General features: G+C 35.0%; 1 long non-coding RNA gene across 3 annotated transcripts in view; it reads left to right on the forward strand.

Annotated features, from left to right (window-relative positions):
* The window catches only part of LOC105486319 (uncharacterized), a 255,065-nt gene that overhangs the window by 173,305 nt on the left and 55,842 nt on the right, over nt 1-25,918 (forward strand). The window contains exon 6 of one of the 3 annotated variants that reach the window (XR_011620559.1): nt 7,935-8,003. The exons of the other annotated variants lie outside the window; for them this stretch is intronic. This is a non-coding gene — a long non-coding RNA (uncharacterized lncRNA). The remainder of the gene's footprint in view (nt 1-7,934; nt 8,004-25,918) is intronic. 3 annotated transcript variants of the gene reach the window in all.

Here is a 25,918-nt window from a genome sequence, read left to right on the forward strand (position 1 = left end):
TGAAAAAAAATCAAAAAGTAATCCCATTTACAATAGCCACACATAAAACTAAATACCAAGGAATTAACTGAACTAAAGAAGAAAAATCTTTTAAAGAGAACTGTAAAACACTGATGAAAGAAACTGAAGACGAATAATTTGAAAGGAGCTCATTCCCGTGGGATTTTTAACAAAGATTTTAGAGAAGAACATAGTTTGACCTAAAACTTGAAATTTGAATAGGGATTCAATAGTTGATAGAAGTGATGTGAATAAAAGAAAACTTTCCAAGACAAGACAGGGCTATCTCAGTGAAAGATATTCTTTTTTTTTTTTTTTTAATACTTTAAATTCTAGGGTACATGTGCATAACGTGCAGGTTTGTTATATATGTATACTTGTGCCATGTTGGTGTGCTGCACCCATCAACTCGTCAGCACCCATCAACTCGTCATTTACATCAGGTATAACTCCCAATGCAATCCCTCCCCCCTCCCCTTCCCCATCATAGGCTGCGGTGTGTGATGTTCCCCTTCCAGAGTCCAAGTGATCTCATTGTTCAGTTCCCACCTATGAGTGAGAACATGTGGTGTTTGGTTTTCTGTTCTTGTGATAGTTTGCTAAGAATGATGGTTTCCAGCTGCATCCATGTCCCTACAAAGGACACAAACTCATCCTTTTTGATGGCTGCATAGTATTCCATGGTGTATATGTGCCACATTTTCTTAATCCAGTCTGTCACTGATGAACATTTGGGTTGATTCCAAGTCTTTGCTATTGTGAATAGTGCCACAATAAACATACGTGTGCATGTGTCTTTATAGCAGCATGATTTATAATCCTTTGGGTAAATACCCAGTAATGGGATGACTGGGTCATATGGTACATCTAGTTCTAGATCCTTGAGGAATCGCCATACTGTTTTCCATAATGGTTGAACTAGTTTACAATCCCACCAACAGTGTAAAAGTGTTCCTATTTCTCCACATCCTCTCCAGCACCTGTTGTTTCCTGACTTTTTAAGGATCGCCATTCTAACTGGTGTGAGATGGTATCTCATTGTGGTTTTGATTTGCATTTCTCTGATGGCCAGTGATGATGAGCATTTTTTCATGTGTCTGTTGGCTGTATGAATGTCTTCTTTTGAGAAATGTCTGTTCATATCCTTTGCCCACTTTTTGATAAGGTTGTTTGTTTTATTCTTGTAAATTTGTTTGAGTTCTTTGTAGGTTCTGGATATTAGCCCTTTGTCAGATGAGTAGATTGCAAAAATTTTCTCCCATTCTGTAGGTTGCCTGTTCACTCTGATGGTAGTTTCTTTTGCTGTGCAGAAGCTCTTTAGTTTAATTAGATCCAATTGTCAATTTTGGCTTTTGCTGCTGTTGCTTTTGGTGTTTCTTAAGGGGAAAATAGGTAATGTGGTGAATGGAGTTTAATGACTGTGAATGATGGAGGGTAAATTGAAGCTGAAATGTGAGATTGAGAAGACATAGTTATGGGTTTTTTAAATGTAGGATTTTCTTAGTTGTCAGAAATGTATGCCAATTGTTCACAAACATTTTCAGTCTCATTCCATGTTACAGGATTGACTTGGGTAAGTAGCTGCTAAAGCAGAGACTTTATTTTTTTTGACCAGTTTGCATCTAAGTGAGGCCATATGACTGGTTCTTTTTTTTTTTTTTTTTTTTTTGAGATGGAGTCTCGCTCTGTCGCCCAGGCTGGAGTGCAGTGGCGCGATCTCGGCTCACTGCAAGCTCCGCCTCCCGGTTCACGCCATTCTCCTGCCTCAGCCTCCCGAGTAGCTGGGACTACAGGCGCCCACAACCGCGCCCGGCTAATTTTTTGTATTTTTAGTAGAGACGGGGTTTCACCGTGGTCTCGATCTCCTGACCTTGTGATCCGCCCGCCTCGGCCTCCCAAAGTGCTGGGATTACAGGCGTGAGCCACCGCGCCCGGCCTATGACTGGTTCTTAACAATGGAATTTTAAGGGTGATGTGTGTCACTTCCAGTCTAGCATGGTCACCAAAATAAAAGCTTTCTTTACCATCTTTTTCCCAGTTCTTGGCCAAAGAGAAAAGGATTCTGAAGTCCTAGCAGAAGATACTGCCAAAAGATGGAAGCCTGTGTTCTTGGTTACCCTACCTAGTAATAAAAGCAATTTCAACTTTATTCTGATAGTCTACTGAATGCCTGACAGGAAACAAACTCAAACAGTATTGCAGAAGAAGGCTGGCTCTGATGTCAGGGTCAGACTGTTGAGACAATTAGCTAAAAGTAGGGAAACTACTAAGGAAGGTATTAAACTAATTCTAACAGAGCTGGGAAGTGTAAAATTAAGGAAGTGGCATAAGAAAGGAGAGAATCAGCGAATAGGTGCAAACACAATTATTAGAGGTAGAACTGATAGGACTGGTTGGACTTGGGGGATGAGTGAGAATGAAGAGTGTAAAAGAAACACCGGAGACGTCTTGTCTCTGTGACCAGCACATAAAAGTCATAGGCTAGAATATTTTGGCTTAACTTACGATATTGGCTGATTATAAGTGCTGCCAAAAGACTCACTGCCTCTTGAGTAGCCTCAAGAGACTGAGTTCTTCACTACTCAAATGTCTACAAGGATGGCAAATGACCATTTGCTAAAGATGTTATAAAGGGCTTTTTCCGTGAGGAACAGATTCTTGTAAAAATCTAACTTCTTAAGTTTCCGACAATTTAAAGTTTTATAATTTAGCAATTATACTGGGTAGTATTTATATTTCAATAATTTATATGAAAAAATTAAGGTAAATTTCAAATAACAGAAATGTATAGACAATAAATCATTTGATGTCATGTTCATGACTGCCCACTGTAAACAAACAGATCCTCCCTTACGCCAAATGATTCTAGTGACTCATGAGCATGGCAGAGTTCTGTTGTCTGTAGGCTTGAGGTATTATCATTATCCTTTAGTTTTAGTTCATGAGTATTCAGGAATTACATTCACATTTTGACTAACATTTAGCACTATCTACATCATCTAATTAATAAAACGTTCTTATAATGATGAACAATTATAAATTTTAGACGTGGCACACACAGTCTGTTGTTTTTTTCCTAAAGTAATTACCAAAATATGTTTTGTGATTTCCATTCAGTGTACAGATTATATTTTACAATATAACTTTCAATGTTCCAAATTTTACTGTTTCTCTTTACAACCTCTTCCTCATTCTTCACAGAGTCTTTTATTTCTCTACCTGTGAAATTTCATCTACTGCAGAATAGTATTGTTTCCACATTATATAGTGTCAGGAACTACATAGATCTATACATTATTGCTTCTGTGAGTGCATATTTTGTGTCCACTGCTGATTTGCATGGAGTCTGCTGTCACTTTGTTCTTCCTGTATAGATTTTTGTTTGTTTGTTTGTTTGTTTTTTTCATTCTTGACAGCTGCTTTAATAGCACTTTGCCATTGGATTGGCCGTGATGAGGGAAAGATGCTACATGTTCAGATTCTGATGACACAGCAAATTGCAAATTGCCCATTGGCAAAATGAAGTCTATTGCTGGCAAATAGTCTCTGGAATTTTGTAATAGGCAATCTGGGCATTACTGTATTCCAGCACAGCAGATGCTGTTGTGTGTAACAGTTCCATTTTCTAGTAGTCAGAATGGTAATCAGCCACAGCAAGGTATTCATGACTGCCCACTGTAAACAAACACATCTTTCCCTTACTCTAAGTGACTCTGGTAATTCATGAGCATAGCAGAGTTATGTTGGTTATAGGCTTGAGGTATTGCCATTACCTTTATAAATTCCACATTTATATTTCTCTGAAGTTTCATTAGTTGGTGATATGGAGTTTCTCTAGTGTTGGCGATACAAGATAAATCACTTCTTAGCCAATAAAAGCATTGGTTTTAATGAAATAACATATTTTAAATTATATAATTTTCCTATGAAAGTTTAGTATAACCACAGTTTGCTTCAAAGGTTAGAAATCTTTTACAGCAATCAAGATACTATGTGAGAAAACTGTTCTTATGCCCTTATGTAAGAACTTTAAAGCTTGATAGAAATAAACTTAGATGCTTTAATTCAAAATGGATAAATATTATATATTTCTTTTTTTAATTATACTTTAACTTCTAGGGTACATGTGCACAATGTGCAGGTTTGTTACATATGTATACATGTGCCATGTTGGTGTGCTGAACCCCTTAACTCGTCATTTGCAAGCTATCCTAAATATATATGCACCCAATACAGGAGCACCCAGATACATAAAGCAAGTCCTTAGAGACCTACAAAGAGACTTAGACTTCCACACAATAATAATGGGAGACTTTAACACCCCACTGTCAACATTAAACAGATCAACGAGACAGAAAGTTAACAAGGATATCCAAGAATTGAACTCAGCTCTGCACCAAGCAGACCTAATAGACATCTACAGAACTCTCCACCCCAAATCAACAGAATATACATTCTTCTCTGCACCACATCACACTTATTCCAAAATTGACCACATAGTTGGAAGTAAACCACGCCTCAGCAAATGTAAAAGAATAGAACTTATAACAAACTGTCTCTCAGACCACAGTGCAATCAAACTACAACTCAGGATTAAGAAACTCACTCAATCCTTTGGGTATATACCCAGTAATGGGATTACTGGGTCATATGGTACTTCTAGTTCTAGATCCTTGAGGAATCGCCATACTGTTTTCCATAAGGGTAGGCCCCGGTGTATGATGTTCCCCTTCCCGAGTCCAAGTGATCTCATTGTTCAGTTCCCACCTGTGAGTGAGAACATGCGGTGTTTGGTTTTCTGTTCTTGCAATAGTTTGCTGAGAATGATGGTTTCCAGCTGCATCCATGTCCCTACAAAGGACACAAACTAATCCTTTTTTATGGCTGCGTAGTATTCCATGGTGTATATGTGCCACATTTTCTTAATACAGTCTGTCACTGATGAACATTTGGGTTGGTTCCAAGTCTTTGCTATCATGGGGAGGGGGGAGGGGGAAGGGATTGCATTAGGAGTTATACCTGATGTAAATGACGAGTTGATGGGTGCTGACGAGTTGATGGGTGCAGCACGCCAACATGGCACAAGTATACATATGTAACAAACCTGCACGTTACGCACATGTACCCTAGAACTTAAAGTATAATAATAATAATAATAATAATAAAAAGCAACTCACTCAAAACCACTCAACTATATGGAAACTGAACAAACTGCTCCTGAATGACTACTGGGTACATAACAAAATGAAGGCAGAAATAAAGATGTTCTTTGAAACCAATGAGAACAAAGACACCACATACAAGAATCTCTGGGAAACATTTAAAGCAATGTGTAGAAGGAAACTTATAGCACTAAATGCCTATAAGGGAAAGCAGGAAAAATCTAAAATTGACACCCTAACATCACAATTAAAAGAACTAGAAAAGCAAGAGCAAACACGTTCAAAAGCTAGCAGAAGGCAAGAAATAACCAAGATCAGAGCAGAACTGATGGAGATAGGGACACAAAAAAACCCTTCAAAAAATCAATGAATTCAAGAGCTGGTTTTTGAAAAGATCAACAAAATTGATAGACCTCCAGCAAGACTAATAAAGAAGAAAAGAGAAGAACCAAATCGACGCAATAAAATGTGATAAAGGGTATATCACCACTGATCCCACAGAAATACAAACTACCATCAGACAATACTATAAACACCTCTATGCAAATAAACTAGAAAATCTAGAAGAAATGAATAAATTCCTGAACACATACACACTCCAAAGACTAGACCAGGAAGAAGTTGAATCCCTGAATAGACCAATAACAGGCTCTGAAATTGAGGCAATTATTAATAGCCTACCAACCAAAAAAAGTCCAGGACCAGATGGATTCACAGCCAAATTCTACTAGAGGTTCAAAGAGGAGTTTGTACCATTCCTTCTGAAGCTATTCCAATCAATAGAAAAAGAGAGAATCCTCCCTAACTCGTTTTATGAGGCCAACATCATCCTGATACCAAAGGCTGGCAGAGACACAACAACAAAAAAAGATAATTTTAGACCAATATCCCTGATGAACGTCGATGCTCAATAAAATACTGGCAAACCAAATCCAGCAGCACATTACAAAGCTTAACCATCATGATCAAGTTGGCTTCATCCCTGGGATGCAAGACTGGTTCAACAATACACAAATCAATAAACGTAATCCAGCATATAAACAGAACCAAAGACAAAAAACAAATGATTATTTCAATAGATGCAGAAAAGGCCATTGACAAAATTCAGTAGCCCTTCATGCTAAAAACTCTCAATAAATTCAGTATTGATTGGACGTATCTCAAAATAATAAGAGCTATTTATGACAAATCCACAGCCAATATCATACTGAATGGGCAAAAACTGGAAGCATTGCATGGCAAGGACTTCGTGTCTAAAACACCAAAAGCAACGGCAACAAAAGCCAAAATTGACAAATAGGATCTAATTAAAATAAAGACCTTCTGCACAGCAAGAGAAACTACCATCAGAGTGAACCGGCAACCTACAGAATGGGAGAAAATTTTTGCAATCTACTCATCTGACAAAGGGCTAATATCCAGAACCTACAAAGAACTCAAACAAATTTACAAGAAAAAAACAAACAACCTTATCAAAACGTGGGCAAAGGATATGAACAGACATTTCTCAAAAGAAGACATTCATACAGCCAACAGACACACGAAAAAATGCTCATCATCACTGGCCATCAGAGAAATGCAAATCAAAACCACAATGAGATACCATCTCACACCAGTTAGAATGGCAATCATTAAAAAGTCAGGAAACAACAGGTGCTAGAGGGGATGTGGAGGAATAGGAACACTTTTACACCATTGGTGGGATTGTAAACTAGTTCAACCATTGTGGAAAACAGTATGCCAATTCTTCAAGGATCTAGAACTAGAAATACCATATGACCCAGCCATCCCATTACTGGGTATATACCCAAAGGATTATAAATCATGCTGCTATAAAGACACATGCACACATATGTTTATTGTGGCACTATTCACAATAGCAAAGACTTGGAACCAACCCAAATGTCCATCAGTGACAGACTGTATTAAGAAAATGTGGCACATATACACCATGGAATACTACGCAGCCATAAAACAGATGAGTTTGTGTCCTTTGTAGGGACATGGATGCAGCTGGAAACCATCATTCTCAGCAAACTATCGCCAAGAACAGAAAACCAAACACCGCATGTTCTCACTCATAGGTGGGAACTGAACAATGAGATCACTTGGACTCAGGAAGGGGAACATCACACACTGGGGCCTATTATGGGGAGGGGTGAGGAGGAAGGGATGGCACTGGGAGTTATACCTGATGTAAATGATGAGTTGATGGGTGCTGACGAGTTGATGGGTGCAGCACACCAACATGGCACAAGTATACATATGTAACAAACCTGCACATTATGCACATGTACCCTAGAACTTAAAGTATAATAAAAAAAGAAAAAAAAAAGAATTCTGAATTTATGCCTTTCTGTTTCTTAACTTCACAATTTTAAATACTCCATAATTTTAAATACAGTTTAATTTCACAACTAAATACACACACTATACGTTCTAGTTTATTGCTCTGGAATCCAAGACAGATTTCTATTATAAGCACCCTCAATTTTTCTCAGCTGGAATTTGGGATGCTGTAATCTGAAGAAACATGATTATGACTTCATTTAACAGCTAATTTCTTAAATATTTTAGCACATTTAGAAATATTTTCTTTGTTTCCAGAGGTCTGTTTCTTTAAAGGCAGAAGAGTGAGTGTGGTAAACACATTGTACTTCCAAATTTTGAATGCCAAAGCAATAACTAGTTTGTATGTTTTTAAGCAGACTAAAAACTCATTCTGCTGCCTTGTTGCTGTTCATTTTCATTTTGTTTTTATTTTTTCTAAAGCAGTTAACCAGCTGCACCCTCACTGAGCCTAGAAGATACAGTCTCATATATGAAAACACTTGTAACATGGTAAGAATATTCTAGTTTTAGGAATAGTAGTTTTAATTGGGTTCAAAATACCTATAATTGTATAAATGTAAATAAATATTTCCTACTGTTTTAATAAATTATTATTAATCTAATTTATTTAATTTCTATCTTTGGATTCTCATTTCACCAAAGCAGGAAATTTCTGTTACTCAAATATAATAAAACTAAAAACAATATAAAATTATAAATAAAAATAGGTATGACTAAAATCAATTTACTAATTAAATTTTCTATCTTATACTCTACCATAAAGCTAAATTGTACAATCTTCCATTATCTCTAAGTTTTCTGAAATCCTCAGTTCTCCCATAACTCACCATTATCCTGTAACTATGCACACTGTCAACAAACATCAGGGACCATCTCTTTTTCCTCTCACATTCTTCTTTCCTGATCTTTTAGCGTTCAGCCCTGCATGCTTCCAAGATACCTAGAGAGTTAACTGAAATCCTTTTTATCTAATATGGATTCAGCAACAAAGATTGACTTGGTAATTCTCAATTATCACTGACCTAATATATCAACTTAATTGAGCCATTTAGTCACTAAATTCACTACCCCAAACAAAACAAAAAATCAAGTCAGTAAACAAAATAATTATAGTAAGATAAAATAAATTGATAAATAAAAACTTTAAAAGTACAAAGAAGGCAAACTCATTGTCCTGATTATCTTTGTAATTTTGGACTAAGGGCTATACATTTTGCTAAAGAGAAATGCAGCACTTTCTTCTGGACTTATTCCCTTTACTTGGATTCATATAATAATTTTCCAACTTGATTCTAATGATTCTATTTATCCCTTTTAACGCATTTCTTCTCAATTAAATACTTATTTCTTTCCAACCAATTTATGGGTAAGCACCCCAAAATACACATGTACAATTTGGCTAGCACTGGAAACAAAAACAGCAAAAGAGATTGCCTTTGCAAATTTAATTTTGAATTTTAATTGATATTTACACCATTGTGGCCAAAATTTGGATTGCTGAAATAGTTGGCATTTTGAGTGTTGGGAATTCTAAAAAGAAAGTAAATTACACTATATATCCGTTAGACTGGAAGTGACACACATCACCATTTAAATTCCATTGTTTTATACCTTAAAACAGAATAAAGAGTTTTGAATTGTAGTTCAGTATAAACCTAAAAAAAAATAGTTTTCAAAATTCTTTTAAATTAGTCACTTATGGTAGAGAAACATCATCCATGCTGTTTGTATATATTGACAGCATGGCATTCTAATTTGCATCCTACAAAGACTACTCATTAATGCCAGGAAATTAACCTGCCCCTTAAATTTTAAGCTATGTTTTGTTAATGAAAAAATTATGTTGATTTTGTGAATCTCATGCTTTCAGAAAGTACTGTTGTTATTCTTGTCTGTATTAATTTCAAAGAAGACTTAAGCAGCGAATAAACTTGTAATTGTGATTCAACTCAACTATGTATTTAAAATCTTTTTCTTTCACTTAGTAATGGAATATTGTTAAACGTCAGTGTTTATTATGGCATGGATGACAGCAGTCTTTGTAGCATGTGTCTTTATAGCAGCATGATTTATAATCCTTTGGATATATACCCAATAATGAGATGGCTGGGTCAAATGGTATTTGTAGTTCTAGATCCCTGAGGAATCGCCACACTGTTTTCCACAATGATCGAAGTAGTTTAAAGTCCCACCAACAGTGTAAAATTGTTCCTATTTCTCCACATCCTCTCCAGCACCTGTTGTTTCCTAACTTTTTAATGATCGCCATTCTAACTGGTGTGAGATGGTATCTCATTGTGGTTTTGATTTGCATTTCTCTGATGGCCAGTGATGATGAGCATTTTTTCATGTGTCTGTTGGCTGTATGAATGTCTTCTTTTGAGAAATGTCTGTTCATATCCTTTGCCCACTTTTTGATAAGGTTGTTTGTTTTATTCTTGTAAATTTGTTTGAGTTCTTTGTAGGTTCTGGATATTAGCCCTTTGTCAGATGAGTAGATTGCAAAAATTTTCTCCCATTCTGTAGGTTACCTGCCCACTCTGATGGTAGTTTCTTTTGCTGTGCAGAAGCTCTTCAGTTTAATTAGATCCCATTTGTTTATTTTGGCTTTTGTTGCCGTTGCTTTTGGTGTTTGAGTCATGAAGTTCTTGCCCATGACTATGTCCTGAATGGTATTGCCTAGGTTTTCTTCTAGGGTTTTTATGATATTAGGTCTAACATTTAAGTCTCTAATCTATCTTGAATTAATTTTCGTATAAGGAGTAAGGAAAGGATCCAGTTTCAGCTTTCTACTTATGGCTGGCCAGTTTTCCCAGCACCATTTATTCAATAGGGAATCCTTTCCCCATTTCTTGTTTTTCTCAGGTTTGTCAAAGATCGGATGGCTGTAGATGTGTAGTATTATTTCTGAGGACTCTGTTCTGTTCCATTGTTCTATATCTCTGTTTTGGTACCAGTACCATGCTGTTTTGGTTACTGTAGCCTTGTAGTATAGTTTGAAGTCAGGTAGCATGATCCCTCCAGCTTTGTTCTTTTGACTTAGGACTGTCTTGGCAATGCGGGCTCTTTTTTGGTTCTATATGAACTTTAAAACAGTTTTTTCCAATTCTGTGAAGAAAGTCATTGGTAGCTTGATGGGGATGGCATTGAATCTATAAATTACCTTGGGCAGTATGGCCATTTTCACGATATTTATTCTTCCTTTCCATTGGCATGGAATGTTCTTCCATTTGTTTGTGTCCTCTTTTATTTCACTGAGCAGTGGTTTGTAGTTCTCCTTGAAGAGGTCCTTTACATCCCTTGTAAGTTAGATTCCTAGGTATTTTATTCTCTTTGAAGCAGTTGTGAATGGAAGTTCATTCATGATTTGGCTCTCTGTCTGTCAGTGGTATATAAGAATGCTTGTGATTTTTGCTGGTTAATTTTGTATCCTGAGACTTTGCTGAAGTTGCTTATCAGCTTACGGAGATTTGGGGCTGAGATGATGGGGTTTTCTAAATATACAACCATGTCATCTGCAAACAGAGACAATTTGACTTCTTCTTTTCCTAACTGAATACCCTTGATTTCTTTCTCTTGCCTGATTGCCCTAGCCAGAACTTCCAACACTATGTTGAATAGGAGTGGTGAGAGAGGGCATCCCTGTCTTGTGCCAGTTTTCAAAGGGAATGCTTCCAGTTTTTGCCCATTCAATTATTTCTACAACATCTTACCTGTGTAACTTTGAATGAATAAATTATACTTTTAAACCACAGATTTCTGAGTGTTGAAATATTAATAGCTATAAAACTTACTTTTAGAGTTATTGAGTAAATTAAATCATATAATATATATAAAACACCTATTATAGTACTGTTGTATAAATATATTTAAAAGCCACAACCTATTATTATTGTTTCTAAAATGAATTAATTATTTGCCTAGATTCAAGTAAAATGTACAGCTATATTATATGGCTTTCTATGTTCAGTTTCCAGGTACATAGAGATCTTTTTCATATTTTGCTTATACAACTGATTTTATACTAAATTCAATCCTTAGCATTTCAATCTTATAATTGCCAAACAATGACAACTCTTTCATTTTCCTAAAATCATTATTAGCATTGAATTTGTTATCTGATAGATTAACCATTCCTATGTAACAAGCACATTTTCTAGACCTTAATTGTTAGAAACATTCCACAGAGTTTAATGAAAGAAACTCTGTGACTTATTACAAATGGTGCTCTCTTTAGATTGACATAACTCTTAATCTCTAAACTTGTCATAACATCAGATAATTGCGCTACCATCTGGTATTTCTATACCTTTAACACAAGTGTAAATAAATGGATATTTTGCCTTTCAAATTGCTGAAAACACCCTTTGTGTTCCACTAGCCATCTAATCCTGTGAAAACAGAAATGAAGTTACTTCCACATGATTTGTTCTCTGTGAACCTTTATTGGTTCTAGTGTCAACCCTTCCATTTTCCTATCTACATTTTAGGTTTATTTGTTTTACAAATGTTAATTGATAACTGCTGTATTTTATGTATTTTACTATGTCATGAGAAAAAAATGTTCAAACAAGGAAAACACAGCTTCTTTTCTAGAGTTATGAGTCTGGTTGGTATGACTGACAAGAAGACAATTATAATGTAATAAGTCCAATTGCAGACAAAATTTCATGATGTATGTAACCCAGACTGTTTGTGTGTGAGGGGACAATGACTTAACGAATATGTCATAGAAAAAGTAAAAGTAAATATTCAAGCAAAGTTGTGAAGGATAACTTCACTGGGGAGGAAGAGAGTTTAGTAGAAATAAAGTAACATTTGAAAAAACACAAGCAAAGGAAATATGAACTATAACCAGAATGAGAATGTTTGGTATAGTTGGAGTGAAGAGAGTATACAGGTAGGGAAAATAAGAGGCTGAAATGACAAACTGAGTCACAACATGAAGCACTGTGCAAACCCTTGTAGTTTTTCCATCTACAGCTGTCATAATCAACCTTCCTTGCCCCACAAGTTTAGAACATTATTGGCACATTTGCACATCACAAGCATACTTACAAATTCATTTTTTATTAATTATTAACTTTTGTCACAGTCACAAGTTATTGAATTGGAATATAACCAATTAATTTGTTGCTTCATTTGATACTATCATCTATCCCTCTCTGTCTGTCTGTCTACCTACCTACTTATCACGAGTTGAATTGTTTCTCCAAAATTCCTATGTTGAAGTCCTCATCTCCAGTACCTTAAAATGTGACTGTATTTGAAGATGGATCCTCAGATTGGTTGTTAAGTTAAAATGAGGTCTTGAGGGTGGATCCTAATCCAATTCATTGGTGTTCTTACAAGAAAAGGAAGCTAGAACACACAAAGAGACATCAAGGATGTGTGTGCACAGAAGAAAGACCCTATGAGGACAAAGTGAGAAGGCGACCATCTGCACACCAAGAAGAGAGGCCTCAGAAGAAGCCAAACCTACTTTATCTTGGAATTCTAGTTTCCAGTACTATGAGAAAATAAAATTCTGATGCTTAAAATTCTGATAACCTTGTGTATGGTATTTTGTTATGGCAATCCTAGAAAACTAATTCAGTGTGTGTGTGTGTGTGTGTGTGTGTGTGTGTGTGTGTGTGTGTGTGTGTGTGTTTATATGTTTATATGTATATTTAACATGTGTTTAATTCCCTGCACTCTTCTGTTGACCAAGGATATAAAGAAGAGAGACATTACTTTTATGTTCTAGGAATTTAAGGTTCAAGGTAGAGATAAACTAACAATAGAAATATTACAAAATGAGTATGTACAATAATACAGATATACATATGGTATGAGGCAATTGGTAGAAAATTATCTCAACACAATGTGGGGGTTTTTAGAGGTGGTGGTGCTTCAGCAAAATCTTTATTCAGCAAAAGAAAATATTGATCTAGCAGAAAAAGTGGAGTTTGCAAGATGTAAAGGCTAGTTCTTGGTAGAAATATGGCCTTAGTTTTCCAGCTTGTCAAAGAGGTGTGAAGGAGCATGGGTGATTTCATGCCTTGCAATGGCACAGTGCTGCTGTCCCAGGCGTATATGTGCATGGAGTGGCAGGCAGGAACCTCTTCAGTGATCTTGAAGTGAACTTTTATTATCTCCTATTCAGCTCTTTTCTTCTATGACGACACTTTTTTTTTCCATCATTTTCATATACAGATTGTTGTCCTTTTTGAAAGGAAGCAAGTTGGAAATTAATTAATCTTGCCCAACTCTGTTATCAGTTTGCTTTCTCTGACATTTCCCCTACTTAATGATTCTTGTATTTCTTCATCCACTTTTTAATTTGAAAAGCATATTCTAAAATACAGCAATGCTTTTTCAGCCTTTGGCCTTTTCCCAGACTCTCAGTTTATGCTGAGGTTTTTCCCTTCATTTTTAACCTATTTTAGTCTGGTGAAAGTTAATGATTAATTCCTCCCCCAGCTGTTACAGGCTCTCAGTACACACAGGAGCACAGAAACACTCACTAACCTTTAGTCATAACACTGTGGGATATTTACGCCCTTTCTTCCCATCCTCCACAGTTATTTGCCTTTTGGATCAGTTGTCTTAAGTTAGATTTTAGCTTTTCCCCCTTGGGCTAGTCATTCTTTACTATATGTTAAAATCATCAGCAAAGTATTATTAACAATGCAGATTCTCCCAAAATGTCCTAATTGAAACTGAAGGAGTATTACCCAAAGGGAGAATTCTTCCCTCATTTTTATGTCTGTAGGGTGTTCATTTAATACTTCTTAGTAGCAGATATACTTAAGCCCTTTAATGTCAACACTGTGGTACAATGTTGTTTTTCCCTGTGTTCTTGAATACATGGCTCATGAACACAAAGCAGTAGGACTCGGTTTGTAGACTGACCTGAAGACGCATGAAGAGTATTTCATAGAAAACTTTTGGATTCCTTCCAATTGTAAACCATGCATGGAATCTTATCAATATCACAAACACTAAATTCTTGCTTACACACTCTTTTTACTAGAATCCATGCTTTGTAACTGGGACAATTTTGATGGCAATCATTAAAACATCAAATCAATTTCCTATGTTAAGCTTAGGTTTAAATCTTTTGAAAGCATTATATAAGCTCTTATAGTATTCATCATTCTCCCTAGATACAGAACTAATAGGAGCTATAGAGACAGATGATAAAGATATTTATTATAAGGAATAGGTTCACGTAATTGTGGAGATTAGCAAGTCCAAGATCCACACAGTCAATGTCTCAGTTCTAGCTGCAAAACTAGTAGCTTCCGTAGAACCAGGAAGAGCCAGTGCTGCAGTTTGAAGGCTGTCAGGCAGGAGAATTCTCTTACTTGGAGAATGGTCAGCTTTTTGCTCTATTTAGGCTTTCAAGTGATTGGACGGGGCCTACACACATTATGGGCAATCTTCTTTACTCAATCTATAACTTTAAATGTTAATCTCATCAAAAACGCCCTCCCAGAAATACCCAGACTACTTTGAGGAACTATCTCGGACCCTGTGGCCTAGTCAAGTGGACTCATAAAATTAACTGTCCCAGGTTCCATGGGTCTAGTCTCAAACTCATGGAAACTTAATCTGGGAATAATAGCTGTATGTGCTATGATGTGTGATCTCATTAATTGTTTTTTTGTAAATAGATAATTTAGGGAATTCCTTCCTCTATTTTTTTTTCATATATTAAATTTATTTCGTCAATACTATTAATTAAATTCTGCAACTTTTCTCTATTTAACTTCCAAAACAAACAAACAATTGAACAAAAATGTATAATATTTTAAATGTCAGTATATGGATGATATGGTTTTAGGCCCCTGGTTGTGTTTCATTGATCATATTTTACATTCTTGTGCCATAACATTGACATCTTAATTGCTTTCACCTTATAATTCTTGATATCTAGAGTAAGCCTTCTCACATCTCTATTTTTTCTTATGAATTTTTAGCTACTCATAACTTTTTGATATTCCATATAGATCTTAAAATCAGCATGCCAAGTCTTAAGGACAAAAAGTTTATTTGGATTTTTATTACAATTCATTGAATCAATATATCAGTCTGGGAATAATTGCGTATCTTACGGCATCAAATCTTATCCATGACCAAACTCAATCCCCCCATTTACATAGGTCTTATTTAATTCGTTTTAATAGTTTAAAATATTTTCTACATGAAGATCTTCACATATTTTGCCAGATTTATTCCTAGGCATTTCTTTGTTTTAATTAAAAATAACTTAGAGCATATTTTATAATTTTTGAAGAACACATAAAAACACAATTTATGTTCACACATTCATCTTATATCCAGCAAACACACAACACCCTTTAAGATTCTAATAATTACTCAGTTTCTTCTTTGGGGTTTTCTATATTAGAGAACATATCAACTGTGACAAAGATTTTCTCTTCCTAGTAATAAATTGCATGCAGTCTGAAAAACACTGCCTTTCCCTAGAGTCTAGTCACTTACATTTATTATTATAACTGGCGTAAATGACTGTTTTTGTCCTTGTCTTCTAGAAACTTCAAATTTTTTTACATCTCTGATAGTATTGCAGTATTTGGTTATTTTAGCACCTCTTTGGATTGACTACATGGTTCACAAGGTCTTGCATTTAGATTATCATCTTGAAGGACGAAGTCTTTGTCTCCCATTTTTAGTTGATCCTATTTTCTTCAACTGACTTCTCAGTACCATTTGCATTTTACAAAATTCTTTAGTGTCTCAATTTCTGTTTGCAGAAATTCTTCCCAGTTCTGTTCTATTAACTAGATAACTTGAAACAATTAATTACTCCTTGTCCTCTCCTCCAACCTGCCACCTTTCTATTCTGAGTCTCTCTCATCTCTGAAATTTGAGTGGGACACAACAACCCTTGCCTCAAATGTACAATATAAAAGTTTAATATGGACAAGAAATTAGCTTACATCCTGGCCATGTTCTCTTGCCCTTTAGATGTGTGGCTCTTTATGGGTTTCTGAGCCCCACACATTAGAGCAGAATCTTTGGGAGGAGATCAGGTTGCCTCCAGCTTCTCTCTCTAAAATCTTGACCTCTTACAAGGAAGAGAAAAAATTGTGTGAATTTATTTTCCCAAGGGCTCAGAGTGGTTTACTGAGTTTGGCTTTATGTTCGTTGACCTAGTCTCTACCCAAGAAAGTCAGATTCTAACAAGGTATGTCTGTTTAAAATACTCTACCAATGATCATAATGCAATAGAACAGTCATTAGTGTTTTAATAGAGTCTGTGATTCTGCCCTATAGTTTCATTGAGAGCAGGGAAGCACTTCTTCCATTTTAAAGGGAATCCTTAGGTATCTTTTCTATGCTCCATGTTCCTGTATCCCTGGAGACATGAATGTCTACAGTACAGTTTTATTTTACCAGACCACCCCTAAAAACTGCAGTTTTTCTCAATCACTGTGGTTTAATTGATAGATGGGTCACATGTATTCTATAATAGTCATTTTATATGTACCAGGAGCAAATTGATGAGACTGGCTTATCCCAATTTCCTAGGATTTTGAGTTGGTAAAGACTTCAACTTACATATTGGAATCATACTCAACTCTATTCCCACTCTTCAAAAAAATTTGTTTGAGACCACTCTTCAAATTTTACCCAAAATTTCCATTCTTATTTCTGCTCTACTTTGCTGTTCTGTCTTGATTCCTAAGAACAAATAATGTTAGCTTGCTCTATTATTTCTTCAAGTTACATTTACTAACAAAAACAGTTTGATAAACTATTCAGTTTCCTTCAGCAGGCTATTTCTTTTTCTTAATTTTTTATTATGTATTAAACTTCTTGTTGGTACACATTAGGTGTATATATTAATGGAGTACATGAGATGTTTTCTTACAGGCATGTAATGTAAAATAAGAACATCATGAAAAATGAGGTATCCATCCCCTCAAGCATTTATCCTTTGAGTTACAAACAATCCAATTACATTCTTTAAGTTCCTTTAAAATGTAAAATTAAGTGATTTTGACTACAGTCATCCTGTTGTGCTATCAAATAGTAGGCCTTATTCATTTTTTCTACTTTCTTCACTCATTAACCGTCCACAACTCCCCCACAACCCCCACTCTTATCAGCCCCTGGTAACCATCCTTCTATTCTCCATGTCCGAGTTCAATTGTTTTGATTTTTAGATCCCACGAATAAGTGAGAACATGCGATATTTGTCTTTCTGTTCCTGGCTTATTTCACCTAACGTGATGATCTCCAGTTCCATCTATGCTGTTGCAAATGACTGGATCTCATTCTTTTTATGGCTGAATAGTACTCCATTGTGTATATGTATCACATTGTTTTTATTCATTCATCTGTGGATGGACACTTAGGTTGCTTCCAAATCTTAACTATTGTAAACAGTGCTGCAACAAATATAGGCATGCAAATATCTCTGTATACTGATTTCCTTTCTTTTGAGTATATGTCCAGCAGTGGGATATTTGGATCATATTATAGCTCATGTTTTAGTTTTTTGAGAAACTCGAAGCCGTTCTCCATAGTGGTTGTACTAATTTACATTCCCACAGTGTACAAGGGTTTCCTTTTCTCCACATCCTCATCACCATTTGTTATTTCCCAGCAGGGCATTTTCTTTTCAGATAAATTTCACTATAGAGACCATGACTAATAACTTGTAGTCCAGTGTAACTTTATCAAGAATGTCTTTCTATACTCTTCTTTGAAAAAAACATTGCAAATCCTGAAATACTTCTATCTTCTCAAATATAAAAAAATTTATTTATTCTTCCCAACTTACCTTCACTATTTATCAATTCAAAAGCTAGATATACACATTGAATCACTTGTGGCTTTTGAAATTGTATGTTGAGTAGGAGTGGTGAGGGAAAGCATCCTTGTCTTGTGCCAATTTTCAAGGAGAATGTTTCCAGCTTTTCCCATTCAGTATGATGTTGGCTGTGGGTTTGTCAAATATGGCTCTTATTATTTTGAGGTATGTTCCTTTAATATACAGTTTATTGAGAGTTTTTAAGGTGAAGGAATGTTGAATTTTGTCAAAAGCCTTTTCTGCCTCTATTGAGATAATCAAGTTGTTTTTGTCTTTGATTCTCTTCATGTGATGAATCACATTTATTGATTTGTGTATGTTGAACCAACCTTGCATCCTGGGCATGAAGCCTGCTTGATCTCGGTGGATAGGATTTTTGATGTGGTGCTGGATTTCATTTTCCAATATTTCCAGTATTCATTGAGGATTTTTGCATGCATTTTAATCAAGAATATCAGCCTGAAGTTTTCTTGTTTGTTGTGTCTCGCTCAGGTTTTGAAATTAGGATGATGCTAGCCTCATAGAATGAGTTAGGGAGGAGTCCCTCCTTTTTGATTTTTTGGAATAGTTTCATTAGGAATGGCATCAGCTCTTCTTTGTACAGCTGGTAGAATTCAGCTGTGAATCCATCTGGTCCTGGGCTTTTTTTGGTTGGTAGGTTATTTATTACTGCCTCAATTTCAGAACTCATTATTGGTCTGTTCAGGGATTCAACTTTTTCCTGGTTCAGTCTTGGGAGGGTTTATGTGTCCAGAAATGTATCAGTTTCTTCTAGATTTTCTAGTTCATGTGCATAAAAATATTTATATTATTCTCTGATGGTTGTTTGCATTTCTGTGGCATCAGTGGTAAAATCCCCCTTCTCATTTCTGATTGTGTTTATTTAAATATTCCCTCTTTTCTTTATTAGTCTGGCTAGTGGTCTAATCTATTTTATAATTTTTTACAAAAAAAAATCTGAATTTATTGAACTTTCAAGTGATTTTTCGTGTCTCTACCTCATCCATTTTAGCTCTGATTTTGATTATTTCTTGTCTTCTTCTAGTTTTCGGTTTTGTTTGCTCTCGGTTCTCTAGTTCTTTTAGCTATAATGCTAGGTTATTAGCTTGAGATCTTTATAACTGTGGGCATTTAGAGCTATAATCTCCCTCATAGAATGGCCTTTGCTGTGTCCAAGAGATTCTGGTATGTTGTATCTAGTTCTTATTAGTTTCAAAGAACTTCTTGATTTCTGCCTTAATTTCATTATTTACCCAAAAGCCATTCGGGGGCAGGTTATTCGATTTCCATGTAATCATATGGTTTTAAGTGAATTTCTTAGTCTTGAGTTCTAATTTGATTGTGCCGTGGTCTGAGAGACTGTTTATTATGATTCAGTTCTTTTGCATTTGTGGAGGAGTGTTTTTCACTGATCATTAGAGAAATGCAAATCAAAACCACAATGAGATACTGCCTTACACAAATCAGAATGGCTATTATTAACAAGTCAAGAAATAACAGATGCTGGTGAGATTGTGGAGAAAAAGGAATGCTTATACACTCTTGATGGGAGTGCAAATTAGTTCAACCATTGTGGAAGACAGTGTGGCAATTCCTCAAAGACCTAAAGACAGAAATACCTTTTGACCCAGCAATCCCATTACTATGTATATACCCAAAGGAATGTAAATCATTCTGTTATAAAGAAACATGAATGCATATGTTCATTGCAGCACTATTCGCAATAGCAAAGCCATAGAATCAACCTAAATGCCTATCAATGACAGACTGATTAAAGACAAATGTGGTACATATATACCATAGGATAGCATGCAATCATAAAAAAAAAGAGATCATGTCCTTTGCAAGGAATGGATGGACACACATTGCCTATATAACAAACCTGCACATGTACCCCTGAACTTAAAATAAAAGCTAAAAAAAGAAAATACATATAACTCCTAATACTCATATAATTTCTAAGCCTCTTTCTTTTTTTCTGAGATCTTATTTTCCCATAAAATTTCATGGGCATCTTCCTAGTAAAATTCATAAATCTCTTCCTCTTGTTTCTGGCACTGCCCCCACTGAGTACATTTCTACTGTATTAGAGGCCCCCCAAAAATAAGGCAAAAGCTATCGACTATTCCAAACGTGTATCTCTTACTGTCATTTCTCTTCCATAACAGAATCCAGCCCTGGATTCACTCATAATTTCCAGTGTTGTCACTTTTCGCTTTTATTTTGGTTTTATTTGATGGATTATAATTGTACATATTTATAGAATACAGTGTGATGTTTTGATCCATGTATACATTGTATTTTGATCAAATTTGTTACTTGTAAATAACAAATCTATCACCTCAAACATTTGTCATTTCTTTGTTTTGAGAACATGCAAAATCCTCTCTTCTAGCTGTTTTGTAACATAAAGTACATTGTTGCTAACTATAGTCACCATACTGTGCTGTAGAACACTAGGACTTGTTCCTTCAATCTAACTGCAACTTTATACTCATTGACTAACATCTTATCATCCTCCACACCCCCTATTCTCCTCAGCCTCTGGTAACCACTATTCTACTCTTTATTTCTATTAGATCAACTTTTCTAGATTTCACATATGAGTGAGATCATGCAGTATTTTTTCTTTTGTACTTGGCTTATTTCATTTAACATAATGTCCTCTAGGTCCCTCCAAGGGGTCACTAATGACAGAATTTCATTTATTTTTATGATTAAATAGTATTCTATTCTATGTGTATGTGTGTATATATATAACATTTTAACTTTATTCATCTATTGATGGACACTTAGGTTGATTTCATGTTTTGCCTGTTGTGAATAGTGCTGCAATGAACATAGTATGCACATATCTGTTCAACATATTGATTTCATTTTCTTTGGGTATATTCTCAGTAGTGGAATTGTCAATCAAATGATAATTCTATTTTTATATGAGCTCCTCTTTCTCCACAACCTCACCAGCATTTATTATATTTTTGTCTTTTTGATAGTATCCATTCTATGAGGGATGAGGTGGTATTTCGTTGTTTTTAATTTGTGTTCCCTGATGATTAGTGATATTGAGCATTTTCTCATATGCTTCTTAGCCATTTGTCTTTCTCTGATAAGGGTCTATTCAAATCCTTTGCTCATTTTTAAATTGGCTTATTTGGTTTGTTGTTTTGAATTGAGTTCCTTACATATTCTTGGGATTAATTCCTTGTCAGATGCAAAGTTTGTGAATTTTGTCTCCCAAACTGTAGGTTGTTCCTTTACTCTGTTGATTGTTGTCTTTTCTGGGCAGAAGTTTTAGTTTTATGTAATCCCATTTATCTATTTTGCTTTTGTTACTTGTGCTTTTGAGGACTTATCCAAAAAATACTTGCCCACTTAGTAATGATTGCCAAATCTACAAGGCAGATATTATGCTATGCTTTTCTAAGGTACAAAATAACATCTATTGTATAACAATAACAAAGTAACACAAACAAAAACAAACAAACAAAAATCCTTGCCTGGATCAATGTCATAAAATATTTCACCTAGTTCTAGTAATTTCTAGTAATTTCATAGTTTCAGGTCTTATATTTAAGTCTTTCATCCATTTTGAGTTGATTTTTGTAACTGGTGAGAGATAGGGGTCTTGTTTCATGTTTCTGCATATGGATATCTCGTTTTTCCAGAAAGTTTTATTGATGAGACAGTCCTTTCTTCAATGTGCATTCTTGGCACCTTTAACGAAAATCAGTTGGGCGTGAATGCATTAAATTATACCTAGGTTCTCTGTTCTTTTCCATTGGTCTACATATCTGTTTTTATGCCAGAACCATGCTGTTTTGGTTATTATTGCTTTCTAAAGTCAGGCATTGTAATGCCTCCAGTTTTGGTTTTTGCTCTGTTTTCTTTTTTATATTTTGTTCATGATTGTTTTGGTACTTCAAGTATTTTGTGGTTCCGTACAAATTTCAGGACTGACTTTTTTTCATTTCTGTGAAGAATTTCATTGGTGATTTTATAGGGATTTCATTGAACGTATAGATCGCTTTGGGTTGTATGGACATTTTAACAATATTAATTCTTCCATTCCATGAACATGAGATATGTTTTCATTTATTGTTGTCCATAATTTCTTTCATCAATGTTTTACAGTTTTCATTATAGAAATATTTGACCTCCTTGGTTAAATTTACTTCTAGTTTTTTTTTTTTTTTTCTTGGTAGCTATTGTAAATGGGCTTGCCTTCTTTTTTTTAAAAAAAATATTTTGCTGTTGGCATAAAGAAATGCTACCTATTATTGTATGTTTATTTTGTAATTCTGCAACTTGACTGAATTTGTTCATTAGTTCCAACAGTACAGTGTATAGAGTTTTCTGTATCAAAATGATGTAAAGTCATGACATCTACAAACAGGGACAATTTGACTTTCTTCTTTTCAATTTGCATATACTTTATTTCTTTGTCTTGCTTAAATACTTAGGCTAGGACTTCCAGAACTACGTTGAGTGAAAGTGGTAGAAAGGGAGCATCTTTGTCTCATTCCAGATCTTAAAGAAAAAATATTTCAACTGTTCCCTGTTCCGTATGATTTTAACTGTATTATATGGCCTTTATTGCATTGAGATATGTTTCTTCTATACCTTGTTTACAGTTTTTGTCATGAAGGGATGTTAAATTTTATTAAATATTTTACTATATCTATTGTGACTGAGTTATACCTTTTTTGATACTTTATGAGGGAATACTAGTAAATTTACAATATTACACACATCTGAATTTCTGGATGGATCACCCAGTCTCATTTGCTGAAGCTTTGAATGGTCTTAGGATCTGTTTCTGAGTGGTTTCTAAAATTTTTTTCCTATTATGAGGAGATGTTTTCAGTGCCATCATAGACAACCCAGAGCAATTTACACTGTCATGTTTCTTGCTCTATCAATCAATTATTTGGGAGTCAGGCTGGGAATGATTCCTGGCTGATGTGGGGGGGATCGATTTAATTCAAGCTGCATCTGGGTATTGTTCCAGAGTTTAGATAATCCTGAACAAAACCTTAAAGTAGGATTCAAAATTAACTGGGTCTCTGTTCCTAGAGATCTATTAGAGTACTTTAAGGCTCTACTTAGTATTTTGTGACTGTCCTCCAGTTTTTACTAATTTTGTCTGAATTTCACCTCCTAAGTTCTGCTGGATTCCATTGAGTTTGTTCATTTGACATATACAATTTCACTAACTTAAATATGTTGTCACTCATTAAACTGCACTAAACTACATGTTTCTCAAGCACTTTCCTTGACTCCATAAAGCACTCACACATATAGCTTCAACTAATAGGCTTACTGAAATTCTGAGCAAATAAATATTTGCCACAGTACTACAAACCAGTTAAAATCAGAGACAACCCTAATATAAGAAAGAAAAAAAAAATTCTAGACCTTTTTCACAGTTTGCACGTCAGTCTTTTACTATGTTGGCCAGTCCTCCTAGTCCATTGACTTGTATAGAACATTTTGATTTTCCTATCACATACTTCATTTTGTGCCTTGTCTTTCCAAATCCATGTAGTGGAGTTGGCTCCACTATATATGGGCCACCTATTTTCACTGGAAATAAAATTAAATAAAAAGAAGAAAGCATTATGAGAATTTTCACTGATCTAAATTGGGCCACCTATTTCCATTGGAAATAAAATAAAAAGAAGAAAGCATTATGAGAATATTCAGTAATCTAAATTATGATATTCCTTTTAGAAAGTGCATATAATTGCAGACAGTTTGGTGTTTTTTTTTTTAATAATCACCTTCATTTGGCCTCCTGATAATTTTCCATAATGTAGCATTATGTTTACATATAGAACTGAAAGCTAGTTTGCCTGCTTGTCTTCCACCTTCATTGGCTACTCTCTTCTTTCTGTCTTTCCTTCTTTTTTTAATTAGGTGAAGGGTTTCTTCTGTCTCCTTTTTTTCTACTCTCGTTACTTACTTCATCCTTTTTCACCATGTCTCACTTTATGACTTTATTCTTCTATCTTCACTTCTTCTTCTTTCTCTCTTCTTTCCCACGTATCCCCTCTCTGCCTTATTCATTAAGTTTACAAAAAGAGAAAAAAAAATACTTCTGGTAAATTATTTACTATTATATTTTTGGAGACAAAATATTCATCACCTAAATACAAAAGCCAACATTTCCATTAGTAATCACACAAATATATACAATTATCTCCATGTGTCCTATGGGTTATAAATCAGATTGGTTCTTCCTTTGGATGTAATTGGACTATAAAATATTCCAGCAAATGAGTTGGAGGTAGGGATGGGAATAGCTTTTTCCCACCCTTGTGAATCGCATAAGGACTTCCATTCCTTGAGTGATCTGCTAGGTCAGAACCCCTCATCAAATTTGTCAATGTGGGTAGGTCTTTACTACCTTTATCAGCTTAAATCTCAGCCTTCTCATCACCATTTAACATTTCTCTGGCATGATTTAAATGAATTTTGATGATATTCCAATATCATAGAGCATATTCTGCCAGTCTAAAACATGTTCAGTAGCTACAATCACAAAACATCTAACTTTATCCAATTTCTCTTCTTGGATGCTTTTCTCCCCCTCATCCCACATGCCAAACTAAGCCATTTTTCTTGCACAGTGGCACAAACAGGCCCCAGAGTATCCAACATAAAAATGTTGAGATGGATTTAAGGCCTCATATCATCCAAGCTAAAAATTTGGGGATTGATTTAGTGATTTTAACGTTGTTTCTATTATTCTTGTGACTGCATCCTCAAATATTCAAGGTGATATTTCACTAGAAATCATATGTTAGCTGTGACAGAAAATATTTAAAAATATTAATGCTCATGTATAATAACTATTTTCCAATCACCCAATCTTACAGAGGAAGAAATCTAATGAAGAGGCTACAGAGTTTTACCCCGAAACATACTCCTAGAGAATACCCAAACTGGTCGTAGGAATGTTTCTAGGCTCTGTTAGTCACCGTTAGTATACAGTTTGGAGTAGTGCAAATGTTGTTGTAAGTATTTGGGGGTATGAATATGGACCATGCATTAGATAATATTAGATAATTCCTATAGATTACTTACCAGATCAGAAGCAGCATCTCTTTATAAATGCATGTTATTGATACTCTAAAAGCTCTTTGATTGCTATACAGTATATGTTGTTATTGTCCATTTTACAGGCTTATTAGATACACAATATTGTGGGAGTACCCTAATAAGAGGTTGAACCGTATGAAATCCCTTAACTATTTCTGATCTAAAAGTTATAATCAATATTGTATAACCTAATATTTTGATGAAGTAGTAAATGGTGTTTGGGATAAAAATAATGTGAAAATTTGTAGTAGTCTATTTCCTAATTATTAAAGCGGAGATTGGATGGGAGTGGATAAAGGCCAATATGAATTTGACCAATTGGTATAGGAAAAATAATCCAAAGTGAAAAAATTTCTTTATAAATTTTTCGAAAGAGAATTGCAACTGAGGAGAATAGGCATAAGGAATTGAAACATGACCATACTAAGTACCTGACAAAGCTTCTTTAATAGCTTCAGGTTAATTCATTTTA

Source organism: Macaca nemestrina, chromosome 3, assembly GCF_043159975.1.
Source record: "Macaca nemestrina isolate mMacNem1 chromosome 3, mMacNem.hap1, whole genome shotgun sequence".
Taxonomy (NCBI): Eukaryota; Metazoa; Chordata; class Mammalia; order Primates; family Cercopithecidae; genus Macaca; species Macaca nemestrina.